The sequence below is a fragment of the Taeniopygia guttata genome, chromosome 1 (genome assembly GCF_048771995.1).
Source record: "Taeniopygia guttata chromosome 1, bTaeGut7.mat, whole genome shotgun sequence".
Classification (NCBI taxonomy): Eukaryota; Metazoa; Chordata; class Aves; order Passeriformes; family Estrildidae; genus Taeniopygia; species Taeniopygia guttata.
Window position 1 is genome coordinate 89120176 of NC_133024.1, and position 16248 is coordinate 89136423.

Genomic DNA, 16248 nt, shown 5'->3' on the forward strand with positions numbered 1-16248 from the left:
ATGATTTTACAGGAATATTTGTGAGATAAATGTTCCTCCTGCAGATAAGGATAAATGTAGGTGTGTTACGGAAATAACTAATAGTGAGCACTGTAAAACAGCGGGGAAGGAGTGAGGACAGATGGGTTTGTTTTTCCTCAGGGAATCTAAAATAAACTTGATCTGTCTTCTTTAAATCCTTACACTCAGTTGACAAAAATATAGGAAGTGATGTTTATTCATGTAATAGAAATATCTTTAAAAACAGTTTACATGGGCTAAGGAAATTTGGCAGGTCAGGGATTTATTTATGTATGTATATATGTAACTGGGTTTAAGGGAGGGCTGATGCTTCCCTGTACTCTCTCTGATAGTAACATAATCTGTTTTATTTTCATAGATGAATCCAAAATCTGTATTTGGCATTCTGTGTGTTCTGCAAAGGATATTTCTCTCTCAATTTAGGTCAGAGTTTTTCAAAGGCATGTACAGCAGATAGGCACTTAATTTGCACTCATGTTAATAGAATTTGACCAGTTTCTTCTTTCTTGCTTCTTGGCATTTTTCATGTCACAGTTTTTATTTCAATTGCAGCTGCCTAGTAAAAAGGTGTAGGCAAAAGAGGTACATGTCTGCCAGCTCTACCGCTTCTTGTACTCTTGGTAGACTATTGCTTTACACACTGCTTTTACACGTTGCTGTACCTTTTTTTTGTTGGTTTTGTCTTGTTTTGTTTTTTGTTACTTGCCGCATTTCTGATGCCCAGTAAGTAGGGTGAGGAGTATCTCAGACTGGAAAGCTGGAAATCCAACAACCCAGAGCCAACAGCTGCTGGGCTCTGGCTGCCAGTCTGAGAGGCTCCAGACACATCATGCTCCCTGCATCTGCAGGATGAATTGCTCCTGGCCCACATGATAAATCTGACATGTGCAATGCATGGCAGAGCTGTTGTGCATGTGTGGATCAGGTACACAGAATACCAAAGACATTGCCATGATTTGGAATTTATGGTAGAATACAAACCGGCTATCACCTAAGTCTTCCTTGCTCTCTTTAGGATAGATTTTTCTTGTACATGTGTAAAGGTTCATATCTAAAAATGCCATAAAAGCCTACACTGTAGTTCAGTTTCTTAACCACACTTTTCCTTTAGGTGTACTACTTGCAGAGATACCAAATTACTCACTCTGTTTTTATCTTTTTTTTTTTTTTTTGGCTATTTTAGTTTAAAAAATAATTTCTGTTGTTGTCCAGATTGTGCTTAGCCATCATGCCTGTCAGCAGTGTGCTGTGGCGATCAGTGCTCAGCCTTGCCTGAGGGAGTGTTCATTTGGATGTGCCACTTTGTCAGGATGGAACACATTCTGGGCAGGATGTGAGCTCCCAGCCCCAGGGCCACAGCAGATGTCTCAATTGCTTTGGACTGAAATTGGCTCATTATTGCCAGTGTCCTATTTAGACTAGTTAGAAATAAGCAGTAAAAGAGTAAATTGCTTGAACTGTGTTGCAGTGAGGGTGAGTTTTTAAAAACATTGGTGTTAGTAATGCATTGTTTAATAATTAATAATTTTGATGCACAAGTAGACATTGCATGGCTATAAGTGATTAAATGCTTTTCACATATGCTTACTTTATATGACAAAACACTCAGCTGCCTCAGTCATGTGTCATTGTTACTAACATGTGGATCATATATCAGCATATGGGAAAACACAAAGTATTTTCAGTGAGAACCAAAGCTTCTCATCTAACCAGATGTTGTACCTGTGTATTTATGGCACAGTTTTCATAAAGGACATGTAATAATCTCAGACCAAATTAGTACATTAGTTAGCTTCAAAAATATCCGTGATGTCTTAAAAAATAATAAAAAAGTGAAGAATTTGACAGGCGCTGTTGCTTGCCCTTAAACATGATTAGGAAAATAGAAAATAGATGCATTTAAAGGTGTAGTATGTACAGATTTGCATAAGGATATACAGGTACTACCTTCAGTTAATTCTGGCTCTTGCTAGAGCATGAGGAACACAGTGCAGAGGAGCTCCATGGTTGCACTTGCTGCCAGTGGCCAAGTCCCCTTGCTGTAGACAAGGTTTGCTGTGTGGTTGGTCTCTAGTGGCTTCTGACATGCTGAGCACCACTTGTACATCACAAAGTATTTGAGATTAAATTCCTATTCTTATCCATTGAAAGAACTGCGTGTCCAATAGCCTTTCTGTGAGGCCAGTACAGCAGTAACCTGGGACACTGTCCTCTTCCATATGAGGGACTGGGACAGCTCACGTCAGACTGGACCTCTTGTCATCCCAGCATCCTTCCCAGAGTTCATCACAGGGACAAGAGCACTTGCTTTGACTTACATCCACAAAATGGTGGTGCCCACCCTGGAGCCAGTCACTGGGCACAGGCTGTCCTTCCTTCTGTCCTTCTTGGGAAACCTGCCTGCTGTCCTGCCTGCAGCCTCAGGGATGCTTGGGCAGTTCGCCTGGAGTGGTCAAACTTCAAGTAAATCTTTTTGTTAACTCATTGCAGAATACTGCTGGATTCCTTTTCCTGTGGGTGAGATGGAAATGATATAAAATTGCCCTGTCACATCATATTCCTTTTTTCCTGCTTCAAATTGAACACAAAATAAAGGATTAACAATGAAGAAGGGTATGGTTACTTTTGGAAATCCAGACAACAAAGAAAGATGCAAACTGCATTTGCTTACATTATTGTTTAATATGCAAAGGTTCAATTCTCTGTGTCCTTAGCCTGAAACCCAGTAATAGGCTAAATCTGATTTGAACTGAACATCTTGTCTCCAGTTTATTTGTCCATTAAAGTTTACTGATAAATTGATCTTTCTGTAATGGTTTTAGTGTAAGAGATAGCCTATAAATCACTATTTTAATGGAAACAAATACAATATTGACGCTAAGTTCTTACAAGCAAAGCAATGGAAGATAATTATCAAGATTTATTAATAAACTAAAACAAACAAGGATCTGGTGTACTATCCAAGAAACTTGATTTATTTTGTTTAATCAGACATTGTAAATATGTTTTCATTATTGTTTTATAATAAGGCTTTGTATTTCTGAAGTAGTTCTCCCTTTGATGTATTCATCAAACTAGCCAATATACAGCTCGACTCCTATGCTGCCTTTTTTCATTTTGGTTTTTGTGCCCAAGTACAAAAAATTATGTCACTTTTTAAAGATACATTTGTGCCAAAAGTTACAAGGTGTCTGGCTTGGAGCAAACTGTACTGGGCAAGTGAGTGACCGTCCCTGCTGATGGTCTGAGCAGGTCCCCCTGCAGTGCTGCCTGGGAGGTAAGGGTGGCTCCCCAGCCACAGTGAGGACTATATAAAAGAGTGATTCAGACCCCATAAGGCACTTTTTGTCTTCCTGCCCTGGGGGGTTTCAGTGCCTTACCTGAGTTTCTTACATACATTTGAACCTCACAGATATATAATGAGTGGGATAGCAGAGCCTCTATTATAAAGGACTGCGTAAGTCAATGGATTTTGTTTCTGTTATGTCAGTGCTTGTACTTCAGATTCCAGCTCCACTATTCAGTTTTGCAGATGCTTTACAGCTACCACCTTGTTCTCTGAAAGTATTAGGAATTTTCTCATGATTCTTTCATGTTACCCAAAGTGTACTAGAAAGACTTGTCCTCTCTCAGAAACAGGCATGTGTGTCAAAATCACATCCACTTGCCTATGTCTGAACATAATATAATAAGATAATTTCAAAGATAATTTTAATTTGCCGTTTCCTGAAACAGCCCATTTGTGTTCCTTGTAAAAAGACCCTGATAATAGCTTTTTGAGGAAGCCTGCATAACCAAAGAAAAATATGTTTAATAATTTTCATCTTTACACATCTTGAATTAAGCAATTTTCAATCTTTGTGGAAGTTGCTCAGAATTTCTGTTTTGTTAAATGCAATTCCATATTCCTGTTTGTCTTGACTGCATAGTCCCCAATGTGGTACTTCGACCAACCTAGACTGGTGTGCTAAATTACACAAATTATTAAAAAATGGGTTTTGTACCCACAGCCACACATAAATGTGCACAGAAATCAGAGAAAAATGTCAGGCTCTGTTTCTTCTGCATCAAACTACATTGCATCCCTCATTAACTGAAATTGCTGTTTTTCCTCTTCTGTCTTTGCTTTTCTTGAAACACCTTTTCTGAGCTCATGTAGCTCTCAGCCTCTCATTTACAGATGTACTCTGTGTGTGGAAAAAGGAAGATAGTAACTTACACTGCTAAATCTAAAAGACTGAAAGAAGAGATGACTTTGAAAGGGGATAGAATCCTTACGTTTCCACCACTGCCATAAATGAATTAAGAAGATGATGCTTAAAAGTCATGAAAGCAGATTGCAAAATGTCCAAAGAAAGCAACCAGGGCAGTCAGCGTGGGTCTGGAGCTGATGTCCATTGCAGTTCCCACCAGCAGCTGTCCCTGCTGGGTGGTGCTTTCAGGGACACTGGAGTTGGAGTGATGACCAGTACTGCACACTGGCACACTAGCCCAGATACCCATTCTTGCCCTGTCATTCCTGGTAGCTGTGTGGGTTGCAGGTTTAGGTTTCAAGGCTGCTAAAATGCCTAGGAAAAATTTAAAAAGAAGTCCCCCACTTTTTGCTTCCTCTTCTTCCTCCATCTTCATATGGTCTGGAGTATCCCTCTGGTCAGTGGGGGCCAGCTGTCCTGGCTGTCTACTCTCAACTCCCTCACTGGTGGGGTGGGGTGGGGTGGGAGGCAGAACAGGTCTTGCCTCTGCAATGAGCCCTGCTCATCCATAGCTAAAACATCCCCGAGTTATGCACATAGTTTCCAGCACAAATAAAAGAAAAATTTACTCTATCCTTGCCAAAAACCAGCACAGGGTGGTTGTGGGTTTTTATGCTGTGACACAAAACAAATAGTGTGTTTTCTTAAGGCACTCTAGAAGTGAGTTTGATGATTTGGATACTGGGAAAGGGCATCTCCTTGCTTTTTTTTACCTCCATTTTTGGAATGAAGTTCTTTAATTTTTTATTAGTGTAGGACTTCTCATTTCCAAACTCAGCAGGTCTTTAATAGTGTTTGGTTATGCTACAAGATGTCCATTTCTGAGTTACAGCTGTGTTTTTCAGTGACATTAATACATCAACAGGGTGTAGCAAAGCTGTCTGGCAAGGCTGAGATGCTGTCTTTGTATCTGCTTTGCGTATTGCAAAGTTTATGATGTCTGTTGTAAGTCCCTTGAAAACAAAAAGCTTTTGAGAAATGTTGAAATGCCTATCCTTTTCTTTTGTGCCCTGCACACAAATCACCCACCCTAAGATAAAACTGGAGTCTAAGGAATCCTAATGTAATCTTCTCTTGAGATGGCAATCTGCTTCAGCAAGTCCTTCAAATGTCTCTTGCAGGAGCCTGCTAACCTTCTCTGAATGACATATTAAAGAACAATAGAGCCAGCGACGATGCCTCTGGAGCTGCTGCAACTTTGAGGTCAATTAATTGTCACTTAGGATGATATATCTGAATTCACCATTAGTTTCTCAGCCTGCAAGGGACTGGGGGCAGGCGTGCTTGCCTTGCACACGTCTTAAAGGCCTTGATGTCCTTGGTGCTGAAGCAAAGACGAAGGGCAATATCACGCAGTCAGCTTTATAAACAGTCACTTATTTATTTCAAGGAACTTTATGCTTCTTTCCTGATGGTGAGAAACCTGTGTGAGAGCCTGTTCATGGTGCTGTGTGGGTAAGCAGCAGTCTCTTGTCCTGACCATTTAACCATGGTGATGGGCTGCAAGCTATTAATTCAGGATCCAACTAAAGACGGGCATTTGTCCTGTGTTTTCCTTAGCAAGTGTTTAGAAACTCAAAAAATCAAATACAAAAAAGCAAATTTGTTCAGCCCAGTCTGAACAAATAAGGTTGTTCTCAGAGATTTCTCAATGCTGGTTAATGCCTAAAGATGGTTGAAAAGCTCCTTTTGGAGACACAGGCTCATATATAAATAAGCTGAGGGGTTGGTGATTTTTTCCCCACAAGAAAAGCAGAATTTATCAGGTCCATAGAGCAAATGGGTGAACCTACACTGTCTCATAGCTTATCTCCCTAAACTGCCTCTGGGTTCTGTCTCTAGACAGAGAGGGGCTGCTCCATATGTACTCTTCTTCTTCCAAGCTGCCTGAGTGACCCAGCTGGCTTCCTTTGAGGACAGAGTTTTAACATGGCCTGGGTACAGGCCCCCCAGGCTGTTGCCTGCTGGCAGCTGTACACTTGGGCTCTGGCTCCCTCCTTTCTGTGCTGTGCCATCACCATTCCCTGCAGCTCTTGAAGCCTGCCATAGCCCAGGTCCTGGCTGAGCCTTGCTGACTTTCCTGGTAAAGGTAGCAGAGGTAAAGTAGACATTACTGTGATTTGGAGACTCCTATGCAGGAACTGAGTTGGGAGGACGAGATGCAGTATCCAGTCAGCTGTGTGCCCCAAAGGTTTATCCATCTGACTACTTGCTATGCAGAAGGAGCCTGAAAGAAGTTTCACTCAGCTGTTTAATTTCTGTGGAATGCTGTGACACCGATGGTGGAGTAACAGCTCTCAAAGTTTCAGCGACTACTTAGAGCTTTTCTTCAGAGGGTATATTTAATTCATCAGGTTTTAAACTGCTATATTTTCAATACTTGCCTTAATATCACAGTGTATATTTTAAACTGCTATATTTTCAATACTCGTAATGTCTTAATATCACAGTGTATATATATTGAAGAAAAAAGCCCAAGTTTTATGGGGTGCAGAAAAATGGAGAAGGATCTAGGAGCCATCTGCTTGTTGGAAGTCAATCAGTTATTTTTCACATTATTTTGGTGTTGCCCTGATTTTTAAAAGTGTTAAGTTTTCTTTTATAGTTCTTTTGACAGTTTTAAAGTTCTCATAAAACTTCTTTAGCCTTCTGATAATGTTTACATATTTCTACTGGAGTTCTCATGCACTGTTCATGTAAATAATAATTGTTTTGCATTCTTCTTTGTGGGAGGAGAGAATTAATGGGCTGTTGGTTTGATCAGTGTGGTTGGAGAGGTGGCAATTTAATCCTCCAATTCACTGTCACTTTTGGAATTCTATATATTGCGAGGTCAGAAATAAAATTGGCTCTTTTTCTCTCTTGAACTCACCAAGCTTCTGTGTACTCATTTCGTGTCCAATAGCGACATTTTGGAGTAGATGTTGAATATGTAGTACAGAAGGGGATTGCAATGGTGATTCACTGCACTATGACACTGGGCATTGCAGAGGAATTCACAGTGCACTGTCCATGGTGTCTCTGCAGTGGTGGGTACTGCAGCCTGTGGCAGCTCCCAGAGGCTGCTGGGCACCAACAGCATCGAATCAGCCATCCCTTGGGGTTTTCCCTCCTTGCTGCCTCACCAGAGGCCAGCAGCTCAGCCAGCTTTCTCTGACACAGAAATACTTCCACACTTCAAAATTGCCACTAACAGTGTGTTGTCACACACTTGTCTCATCTGCTGCTACAGCCTTCAGAGGTGAGTTAGACGGGGGAGAGCCAGAAAACAAAGCATCTGCTTCACTAGTTAGTGAGTAAATGGCTCATAGTGGAGCTGTGCCAGATGCATCTATTTTTTCCTACCCCCAGAAGTGCTGAGGCTGCTCAGTTACCCTCCAGGTCAGGAGGAGAAAAACTGGCTTAATGGCCACTGATCCCTTGCTGCCCCAGGGAGGGCTGTGACACCAGGGATGCTTGTGTTCCCTAGCCAGCACCAGATAACTATCTCTGATTGTGAGACTTGTTCTGGTTGTCCAATGAAACAGGCTGTGGGTGGTGATTTTGTCAATGTTGATGCAAAATGATATTTAGAGACATTTGGCAAGAGATAAGTGCCACTTGTGAAGGGTGTATCAAAATGAAAGATGAGAAACCTTTGGGTTTTTATTTTTTAAAAAAGTGGTGAAACAGAGCAGTTGGAGTTCTCTGAAATATTTTGCAATGTAACACATATCAAATATTTACCAGATTTTTTTAAAATTCAAGTGGAAGTTGTGAATCCTACTAATGCTTCTGAAACTGCTTGTTTGACAAATAAACCCTTCATCCAAAAACTTCACTTGACCATCTTGTTAGCACTGTAGTATGTTTGCACTGCTAGCAAAATCATCCCACTCACTAATCCTGATACTTGCACTCTGCCTTTTTCTAAAGCGGCAGCTCAGTTTGAGAGGGGAGCAGAAGTGAACATAGTTCAAGTTAAATCTGCAGCAAGGACAGAGCTGCACAAAACCAAATCCAGGCTAGAGCTCTGCAAAAAATTGCTGTCCTACCAGCTTGTTATTCTCCAGAAGTCTTAAGGCATATGAATCTGCTTGCTGAACCATTTTGGCTGAATATAAAATAAAAGTAATAATTTTGCATTGGTTGAAACATTTCCTTTTAACATTTTTAAAACAAGATCAAGTTAAATTCTTATTTTGAAAATGCCATTCTAATTGAATTAATGTGAGTTTAAACTGAAGCCAAGTCAACACCCCCAGAAGAATTTCTGTAACTGGAAGATACCCATCCTTGCTCCCTGGCTGAGGAATCTGAAGCGTTGTTACTGTCTCAGTGGGACATCTGATGGCAGCATATCTCCCTCCCTGGTGGGGTGATGCTGCTGTTGGCACAGCTGCTCCTGATCAGTGTGGGCAGGTGGGGCAGGTGTCATCTGTGGGCCCTGGGGAAGGGTCAGACAAACCCCAAGGCAGGAGCTGGAGCAGGGCTCGTGTTTTCAGCCAGCGCACTTACACAAAGGGAGCTTCCCATTTCCTGAGGAAACATAAGTGCTGAGGGTGCCCAGACAACCTGGGCAAGTCTCTGCAGGTGGTGGTGTCACCCAGGTGCTCAAGAGGAAAAGGTTTGAAGAGGTTCCACCACAAAAGGAGCCCTCAGGAGAAGTTCTGACTTGGAAGTGCCTTTCTCCCCCTGGAGCCAGATTGGGCAGGGGGAAGCCACATCTGACAGTGTTTTCCTGCATTCTGCAGCTTTTTTTTTTCCTGTGTCTTGTAGTCCTAGTGCTGCTGCAGCATTCAAAGTTGGAAACAAACCCACCAGCCTCCCAAGCCCTGTCCCTGTTTACCCCTGCCTTTTCCAGAGAGCGGATCACTCTCTCCAGATGTGATCATATCTATTAATCACATGTTCAGAGGCCAATCATTTTTCCTTAATGTCATTCTTTCTGCAGATACTTCTCCATGCTTTTCCATAGTGGTTTCAGCCAGGCCACAGCACAACAAGGAATCAAAAAATATAGCTGTTCTCTGTCAAACATTTCCATTTTTGATTAGTAGGACCATTTGAAATTCATATGCAAACAGACATGATATGGGAAAGCTTTTTTTATACCACACTGCACTGAAATTTTTGTGGTGTTTGCCCAGATACAATCGTAATTCAAGGAAACAGATGGGAGCTGTACTGGGTGCAGAGTCTCTCTATGCCCTGCTGCCAGCCACCGACCAGTCTCCCTTTGCCCTCAGCCTGCAGAACAGGTACAAGTTCAGCTGCAACTTCCCCAGCAAACCTTTGCATTGGAATTAAGAAAATTTTCTAAGGAGCTGTACAAATTTTTCCCCCAGTCTCTGTGTTAGGAATAATGGGGATACCATGGTAACAGCTTTCCCTTGCAAAGAAGGAAGTGATGTTTTGATGAGGGCTGCTATAGAAAATGGAAACAAAACTGATACAAATGCTGTGATTTTGAAATGAACTTAGTAAATTATAGATAAATCTTCTCTGGAATGCATTATATAGTTATCTCTCTTCCACATATTTTATTCTTTTATAGATTTTTATAAAAGGAATGAAAAGATCAGGATTCATGGGACAAATAAAACAGGAAAAGCAATAATGAAAAATAATAGTTGATAATTTTCAACTACAGAAGGACCAGATTTAAGGATTCTGCAAAAGACACTGAGATTGTTAAAAAGAAATGAAGAACAACCCAATCTTACTGTAATCCCTAGCTATTGTAAATCTCCTGCAATTTGATAAAATAGATAACAAAGTCTGTTCACAGATAAGAAAAGCTTATTTGAAAACAAAAAATACAGAAAAATCATGGCTATTAAAGGTTTTTAATTATTCTGGTACCAACTAAAGAAAATAACTGAGAAAAAAAAATAAAGGAGGTTTATTTTCTGTAAAAACAGTGAAGAACTGTTTTCCTACCTAATTTGAATAAAAATCCTGCAGAGGCTAGTGAAGACATCATTGAAGGAAGTAACAAAGCTCCAGTTACTAATGGTTCCTCACTGTTCTGGCACAAACTTCTCATTCTCATTCATACTGAGCTCTTTTGCCATCTGTAATTCCTCCCTCACAGTTGAGGGCTTAGCACTTTGCAGCTGGAAGGACTGAAGAGTGGAGACATGTTGTCACTGGGTTACATGGTGAATGAAGTCAGGTGTGTGTGAGGTCAGGCTCACGAAGCTGTGTCCAGTTTTGGTATGTGTTCTCATCGTAATGTATAAAAAAGGAAGGGATGCAGATGTTTTCATCCTCAGAATCTTTGTGAGTAATGGAGTATATTAAGAGAATAGTTGTTTAGGTATTTTTTTCACTTTCATACCTAATGAATTGAGGCACAGACAGGCTTTCACAAAACCCGAAAGTTGGCCTGCTGTGCTAACCATTGCGTTCTGTGCAGAGAAAAGGGTTTTACAATTGCTTTGTAAGGGTTGGTATTGTTAAAAGTTCAGTGTTAGTGACAAAGTAGTACTAGAAGAGGTCAGATAAGAAAGGCAATGCAGTCTGGAGTTGTTACAGGACTCCTGATAAGCAGCAAGGAACAATGCTTTCCAAGAAGTATGAAAAAGGATGCTAGGAGTTACTAGTTGGACAATGTGCTTTGAAATACTGAATGTCTGTCTTGCTGGCAGACAAAACAAAGGAGTCTTTTATCTCTCAGACCCACTGGACTAACACAGAAGAAAGACAGGGACTAACCTTTAGCCCTGAGGCTAAGTCACAGATTCATTTGCACCTGTATTGCTTATGGTGAGCTCTACCCAGAGCATACCCAGTGCATCCAGCCCACATAAAACTTAACCATGAATCTCTTTGAGGCCCATGTGGTGTTCTAGTAGCCCTGAGGTATAAGCATGGTGTATTTTATGTTTTTCTTTTCTATTTGGAGTTTTTTCTTTTCTGTTGGAGCAATGGTGTTATTTAATGAAGCTGAAGTTGCATGTTGCGTGACCTGAGGCATGTCATGAGGCTGTAAGACCCAAACTGAGCATACAAAAACTGGTGGGATAACATTACAAAACTGCATGGAGCATAGACAGCCATGCCTATTGTCTTCTCCATGCTTTGTGGGAGAACTCCCCAGAGTGAGTTATTCCCAGGAGGGTGCTGAGGCACTGGCTCAGGAAGAGCTGACTGGAGCAAACAAAGCCAGGACCAGACAGAGCAAAGAGTAAGCACTGGGGATCAAGACTCTCATGACTGACTTCACTCTAAGTTAATCCAGAAAAAGGGGGACTAGACTGTAAATAGTTAAACATACATGATCAGGAAAGAACAGCTGTCTTCATCAGATGATTTGCTTTTGTATTCACAGAAGCGGTAAACAAGTGCTTCTCATCAGAAGAGGCTGGGATCACTCAGTGCTGGGCTGGAAGCATTTGATATGTAGTAGGGATGAGCAGTGCCACACCAGCCCCAGCCTTGAGCCTCAGAGCCCAGCCCCAGCTAGTTTTGCAGGGAAAGAGGGGGGCTGCCATCACCCCAGGGCTGAGTAAAGCTCCCAGCTTGAGACTGTGAAAACCCATGTGAGCACATGAGCCGTGGACAGGCAGCACCCTGGGGGTGTGAGTAGGAGGCAGAGTCAGCCCAGTCCACCAACACGTGCCTTCACCACCCCGTCTCACCCTGGGCCTGCATTTACACCTGCTTTGGGAAGGGGAATGGCTTGAAATGGCTGTTGGGTACCTGACATGGATCATCCTTGTGGGCTGCTTCCCAACAACTTGGAAAACACCCCTGCTCTAAGCAGACGTTGGTTGTGGGGCCAACACAGCCGCTGGCCTCTCTGCCTTCTTCACAGTACCCAAGTGTGGCTTTGAGGATTAAGACATCGCAAGATACTAGAAATAAAATTTCTGATGGAATGCCAGTTATTTGTGCATTCCTATGCAGCTCTTAAATTTATACTTGCCCTGGTTTGGTATGGTTGCAATGCAATGAGAAGGTACAATGTCCAACAAATTTCTTTCTTCTTTGCTTCAAATACAGTGCTGTGAGCTTCATGGCAGAAAAGCAAAAGCCAGAAGGAAACCAAATCCATTACCTTAAGAATTAAAAAAAAAAAAAAAAAAAAAAAAAGGATCAATAAATTATAAACAGCCTTAAAACAGATTTCTAGTGAGCAGATGGTAAGAGACAGTTTTTGTCACTCAGAATGGTAGTGGTTAATTGAACACAAAAGATAAGAAAATAACAGATGCATTTATCAGTTAATTTGCTTTTCTATTCAAAGGCAAGAAAAATTATAGTGACTTTAAGTAGGAGCTGTATCCCTTTTACAATAGGAAAGGGCTTATTTAGAAGACAGCAAGAATAGAAGGAGGTATTAAAGATGTCTCTTAAGTGGATGACAGAAAGCAATAACTGGCTATATCTGCTGAAGTTTCCATTTTTGTTGTTCTATCATAAAAAGTCAGATCCCTGTTGATGCAAGAGGATGAAATGTGTTTGTTAATTATGTTTGAATAAGATAACAAACTGTGATCTCAAAGCCATCTGTAAATGTAAAACCAGGTGGCTGAGCAGCAGAATGAAGATAGCAAATAGAGGATCATAAAAATTTGGGGTATAAAACCCACTTGTATATCTGGTCTGTTTATGAAAAAAATGCAGTAGAGAGTTTCTATATTTGTAGGCTTTACCTTGAGAACAGAATTTCTCAGGAGTCACTTTTGCTCTTTGGCCCTTCTTTTCATCAAGAAAATTAAGTTTTGTGCAGGCTGCACTGTATGCAAATTCTCCCTGAGGTGACCTTTCTTCAGTACAGCCAGGTATGTTATTACCCTCATGTGACCTCCCGTGCTTCACCAAAGATGCCACTTGAACCCCTTCGTGGAACATTCCTGTGGCTCCTCTCCACAAGTAGTGGCACATGGGCACGAGTGTGGCAGGAGATGAGACCTTCACACAATCAGTTGTGAGGCTCATGAAAAACAGTGCTTCGTATTTCTCTGCTTTCTTCCTCTGACCTAGATTTTAGGATTTACTCCCCCTCCCGCTTTGGTTTGGGTTTGTTTTACTTATTCCTGGAAACCTGCTGCAATGATCTGAGCTACGGAGGAATGCTTGTCCTTCCAAACCTGAAGTCAAAACCCCTTTTCTGCACTGAGTGTGTCTTTTCAGTGTTTACCTGTCCCTCTTTTTAAAGACACCAAAATTAGCTAATTGAGATGAGACTTTACACACTGTAATCTTTCATAATACAGAATTAATTCTTTTCTGTAACAAGTGGGCAAATCACATAGAATGGGAAGAAATGCTTTAGAAAGTGAAAAAGACTGTTTTTCAGGAACATTTGTATGTTTTTTTTTAATATGAAGTACAGATTCACATTTTTTAGAAATCCATAAATTTCGACCCTAGATATTTCTAGTAAGCAAAAGCCATTTCCATACACTTGCCAAACTTGCATTCAGTTGATATGTGCTTAAGGCATGGATATGTGAAGTATAAGAATGCTACCAAAATAAGTGTATACATGTTCCCTTTGTGAATATGATGTGCATATCTATTAAAGATCTGTTATCTTTGTTACATGAAGTATGTTGCTGCAAAACTTTCCTCAGGGTTATTACTTTAACTAGTAAACAAACATGTAAATTGTGTTGCAGTTAGTTAGAGCAGAATAAGATAGAAGTCAGTGTCATTTAATTGAACTTCTTGGGTTTGGAAACGAGAAAGTATTCCTCTGCAGCATTTTAACACATGCTTTGGAAAATAATCTGTCTTTGTGAGTGCTGAGAGACACTGATATCCAGACATAACTTGCAAGAATCTTGCTCTGTGAATTGCAGGCATCTGCAAAGCTTATATTATTGCAGCCCCTCCCTGAAATGAGGAGACATTTAACATTGCCATGGTTAATGTTAAATAAACAGTGCTGGAAAGCAGCTTTTAGAGTGAGTTCTGGAGTTTGATATGGAGGAGTTGTAACTCTGTAGGAAACTTCAGGTCGTTTCTAATACAACATTCATTGTACCCTAAACCACAGTGGGAGCGTGTGCCACTTGATCATATACAAGGCTTTAGCTTGATCTCAAAAGTAACGAGAAAATTTGAGTTAATTGCATCATCATGTGAAAGGGTTACAGGAAAAGCACGAACTTTTGAGATGACAGGACATTTTGGAGAGATTTGATTTTTGCCTCATTGTGGAAAGTCTAGCCTTTCCAACATTTTTCATAGTTTCTTGGAGTTATATAAGGTGTTTTCCCTTCTGAAATGCATGAATTAATTGATCAACCCAAATTTCAGTTTAATTAAGCTTTCACTTGTGACTTACTCTTTGATGTGTGTAAATATATTCTGTATAATATCAGCTTTTTTTCATGCTGATTTTGAAGTCCTTTAAAAGTGAGATGGGGATGCCTCTAATTGAGGCATTGGCTCTGTATCTCCAAAGTATCATGCCTCCTAATTATTTATTACTTCCCTCTAGAGAACTATCAAAGTGATATTTTGAAATTCTGAAATTCTGAATTTTCAGAATACACGCTGTATAAAAAGATGTTGGAAAGCTATTTGCAAGATTTCTTAAGCAATCAGAGCCCTTTAGGATGATTTCTGAATTGGCCGTTACAGTACATGACACACACAATGAAGTTAAATTGTCATTATTAAAAATTAGCAAGTAAAAATGCGGCAGAAGCATCTATGTGGAGTGTCTCATTGCTGCAGATTCAGAATCTGAAATGCCTGTCACATCTGCAGCTCATTATGACCCGAAATGGGAGAATGCCTGGTACATCTGCGAGAACAATGCCTGGTGACTGCTGGCGCAAGTGGACATAGCTGGTGCGGGGTGTGCTGGGTGCCAGCAAGTCTTTATCCTTGATGTCACGTCCCACATTGCCTCCTGACAGCTGGCACAGAAGGTCATCATTGCCTTTGCAGCACTTTGTCTCCATTTGCATGGAAAGCACTGAGAAGCCCCATTATTTTTGAGGAGGGCATTTTCACGGGTGGCTGGTTGTTGCCCACGCGCTGCCTGTGGGACCAGGGTCCTATTCTTCATTTCTGTGGCCAGTAGCTGCTTAGCTGTGTGCATCAGAGAGGCACAGGAACGAGGCCAGGGAGCATCTAGCATTGTTAGGGGTGTGTGCAGTGACTTGGTGGTACCCATTTCCCTGGGTTTTCATTCCAGTGTCACAGATGTCATGTGGGTGTTAGCATCCACCAGTATGGGTGATGGTCTTCATTCCATGTGGGTAGTGGGGCTTGGAGGGATTTGAGTACTCAAACTCAGTGGAAAGTTCACAGGAACAGAGAGAGGTACATCTTACTCATACTATGCTCCCTATTACTCTTACTCATGCTCCCTATTACTTATGCTCCCTATTACTATTACTCACTACTACTCATACTATGCCCCTCTCAACAAACAGATATGCCCCTCTCCTCCTGTTTTCAACTCTGAAATAGAAATTATGAAGACCTTGGGTATAGTACCCACAAAAATTGTGTTTTCCCCAGCCTTGTTTTCAGGAATAGAAGAATCATTTTAATGAGCACATCCAATGAAACCAAAGCAAAATGCTTCCTTGGTATTTGCCAAACACCTGGCAGGGACATTGAAAGCCTGTCAGTTTAAGTTTGGCACAGCAGTAAGCAACTGAGGGAGGGTGGGAGGCAGCACCCAGCTGCTTTTCCCAGGAAGGACTTGTGCCAGACCCAGTCTACAAACCTCCTGCAGCCGAGGTGATGCTTGCAAGACAAGCAGAACTGCTGTGAAGGCTTCCACTTACCTGGGTCACAAATCCCAGACCTTGCTTCTCTTGTCTGTAGTGTGCCACATGTGAAAGGCTGCCTACAGGACATAGGTATTTACTTCAACCTGTTGCTCACTAGAGAAATTTAGGACTCAGCAGTACTGGTGGACTCAAACTGAGCTCACCTTCATTCATCCGTGCAGATGTAAACAGGAAAATAATGGCTAAATGGAACAAAAAACACCACCCAGCTTGACTTGACAGAG

The 16248-nt window shown here is 41.2% G+C and overlaps 1 protein-coding gene across 1 annotated transcript in view; it reads left to right on the top strand.

Moving 5' to 3' along the window:
- SH3RF3 (SH3 domain containing ring finger 3) overlaps positions 1–16248 on the top strand; it is a 246794-nt gene that overhangs the window by 33635 nt on the left and 196911 nt on the right. The gene's annotated exons all lie outside the window — the stretch shown is intronic.